This window comes from Myxine glutinosa, chromosome 10 (genome assembly GCF_964187855.1).
Source record: "Myxine glutinosa chromosome 10, kmMyxGlut1.1, whole genome shotgun sequence".
Lineage (NCBI taxonomy): Eukaryota > Metazoa > Chordata > Myxini > Myxiniformes > Myxinidae > Myxine > Myxine glutinosa.
Window position 1 is genome coordinate 55,499,140 of NC_136270.1, and position 3,529 is coordinate 55,502,668.

The following is a 3,529-nucleotide window of genomic DNA, read 5'->3' on the forward strand; positions in this document are numbered from 1 at the left end:
GAAATTTAAAAATCTTTTGGTATCAGCATTTGTATTTCTTTGGTTTGCAGTGGAACAAAACAAAAAAAGCTGAAAAAATTTGTAAATCTCAGCTTATTCCACACAGAAATCCTAAAATGGGTCGGACAATATTATTGGCACCTTTTAGAAGTTGTTAGAAATAATTGGATTTCAAGCAGGTGATTCTCCTTTAATTTGGAATTGAACTCACCTGTGGTGAGTTGCAGGTGTCTGCAATACAAAAATCACTCACTCAACCAGTTTGAATGGAGAAAAGGAGTCATTCTGCTGTTTTGTGTCACTGTGTGTACCGCAATGAACATGGAGAAAAGAAAGAAACCAGAGAATTATCGGAGGAGGTCAGAAACAAGATTGTAGCCAAGCATGGACAATCTCAAGGCTACAAGTTCATCTCCAGAGACCTTGATGTTCCTGTGTCGACGGTACGCAATGTTATCAGGAAGTTTAAGGCCCATGGCACTATAGCCAATCTCCCTGGACGTGGCCGCAAGAGAAAACTTGATCGAAGATTGCAGCAAAGGATTGTTTGGATGGTGGAGAAAGCACCTCGATCAACATCCAAACATTGGATTCAAGGTGACCTTCAGACACAAGGTACAACAACAACAACAACAAAAGGCATTTTAAGGCCATTTTCCCTGCAAGAGCGGGGGTTAGCCTTGCGGTCCCCATGACAATCTTCTCCATTTTGCCCTATTTTCTGCATCTCCCCTTGTTAACCTGCTTGCCCGCATTTCTTCTTCGACCATCTTTAGCCAAGTCTTTCTCGATCTTCCCCATCCTCTACTTCCTTCTGCATTCATTTCCATCACTCTTCTCAACCAGTCACTTTCATCCTTCCTCAACACATGACCAAACCATCTCAAACTGTTTCTCTTCACAGCATCCATCACAGGCTCGATTCCCATCATCTTTCGCAATTCATCATTTGTCTTCCTCTCTTTCAACGATACTCCACACATCCACCGAACCATTCGCATTTCCACCCTTTCCAGGCTACGTTACTGCTCTACGTTCATTACCCATGTCTCGCTCCCAAAAATCATAACACTTCTCACACATGCAGCACACACCTTTCCCTTCAGCTTCAACGACACTCCCCTCCTCATCAGCACGCCACTCAGTTCCCGAAACTTCTTCCATGCACATCTCACTCCAGCAACTGTTGCCGAGTCTGATCCACCTTCTCCATTCAGCATGTCTCATGGGTAACAAAATGTTTTCACACCTTCCAGCTTCACGCCGTCTCCAAGATCCAACTCAACATTTCCTCCATCTGCAGCTCCCTCTGTGCACACCTGAAACTTGAATGTAGCTGCCACACTGGTTAATGACCCTCTCAAACCACTACATTTTTGATGAACCCACTCAGCGCACATTGTACATTGAATGGAATTCACTCCGACACCCTTCCTGCACACAGCACATGGCCACTTCCCAGTTCTTTCCACCTCACCACATGCTTTACCACTTGCCATCACCTTCGTTTTTCTGATATTCACCTTCAGACCTTTTGTCTCCATACATTCCTTCCACTTGTTCATCTTCTCCTTCAGTCCATCCATACTTTCTGCAATCAACACCAGATCATCTGCACACAACAACTCCCACGGTAAACCCTCCTTTACGTTCCGAGCCAGCACCTCCATCACAGCTACAAATAGTAGTGGACTTAGTACCGACCCCTGATGCACCTTAACCTCAAACTCACCACTGTTCCCGTCCTTCGTCCTTACAGCTGTGCGTGCTCTTTTGTACATTGCCATCACTACTCTGATCAACCATTCCTCCACTCCTAACTTCCTCAATGCCCATGTCACTACTTCATGTGGAATCCTATCGAATGCTTTCTCCAGATCAACAAACTCTTTTTGAGGCAATGTTTTTATGGCCGGATGCCCTTCCTGATGCCAACCTTTTTAGTCGCCTCTTACGACACACAGGGATATGGTGTACCTATTCTAAACTGGGGTACACACCGGGAGACACACAGGACACAAGGTACGACAGTTTCAACTCACACCATCCATAACCAACTCGATGAAAGGGGGTTCCTATAGTAGGATACCCAGGAGGACCCCACTGCTGAGAGAGAGAGACATAAGACACTAAGTCTGGAGTTTGCCAAAACACACCTGAACAAGCCAAAATCTGTGGACAGATGAGACCAAATTAGAGCTTTTTGGTACAGCACATCATCTCTATGTTTACAGAAAACAAAATGAAGCCTTCAAAGAAAAGAACACCTTCCCTACAGTCAAACGTGGAGGAGGTTCTGTGATGTTTTGGGGTTGCTGTGCTGCCTCTGGCACTGGGTACCATGAATGCGTGCATGGCATCATGAAATCAGGAGATTACCAAGGCATTTTGGAGCGCAATGTTCAACCCAGTGTCAGAAAGCTGGGTCTCCGTCGAAGGTCATGGGTCTTGCAGCAGGACAATGACCCCAAACACACTTCAAAAAGCACCTGGGAATGGTTCAAGACAAAACGCTGGACTGTTCTGAAATGACCAGCAATGAGTCCAGATCGAAATCCCATTGAACACCTGTGGGGAGATCTGAAAACAGCAGTTGGGAGAAGGCACCCTTCAAATCTGGGAGAACTGGAGCAGTTTGCACAAGAAGAGTGGGTCTTCTACCGACTCTTCTCCAGCCTAGCTCCCCCAGCTCTCTCTGTGCTCTGTCCCCCAAATATTCCTACAGGTCGCACAAGATCTGCCTGCAACCCTCTTATGGTTAAAACTGCCAAAATCTAGGCTCTCTGCTCACCTTCACTTTTTTCATTCCCCCTTCCTCTCTTCCTCTCCCCTCTAGAACAAACTCCCTCACTCTCTTCAATCCCACTCCTCCCTCCAGGTCTTTAAAACAGCTGTTCACCACCATCTCTTATCTTCCCCCATCCAAAACCTTGATCTTTTCTACCCCCGCTAATTCACCCTAGATCCACTTATTTGAAATACCGATTTCTTTCCTGGAAGTTCTGGCAGTGTCCATGTGTTTTATACTTCTCCCACCCCTCCCCCTGCAGGGGACAAGGCATCAGCGGCGACAGCGGTCACTCAAGCTTTTGGGTCTCACGATCTGCCATGATCTTTTCTGGGAAAACCACATTTCCAAGCTGGCCTCCAAAGCCAGTAGCCGACTGGGCATCCTCCATCGTGCAAAGTCCTTCCTTGGCACACCTGAGCCACGCCTCCTCCCCCCAAGCCCTCCCACAGATATCCCGATGTCCCTGCTCTCAAATGTTGTGTTTGTGTGCTTCCCCTTCTCTCCCCATGTTGTCTACCGCTACCCTCTTTCACAAGCCTCGATCCTGTATACAAAAAAAAAAAAAAAAAACACATTCAAGGAAGCTGTATTACCATCTCATATCATCGCCCATCCCGACATATGATGGATTCCTGCCCTGCTAGGCCTTGTGGATTCAGTGCGGACCACGAATCAACCACCGCCCCTGGGCCAACCTCACCCATTCTCAACGTGTCGACCAACAGCAACAGAGTCCTC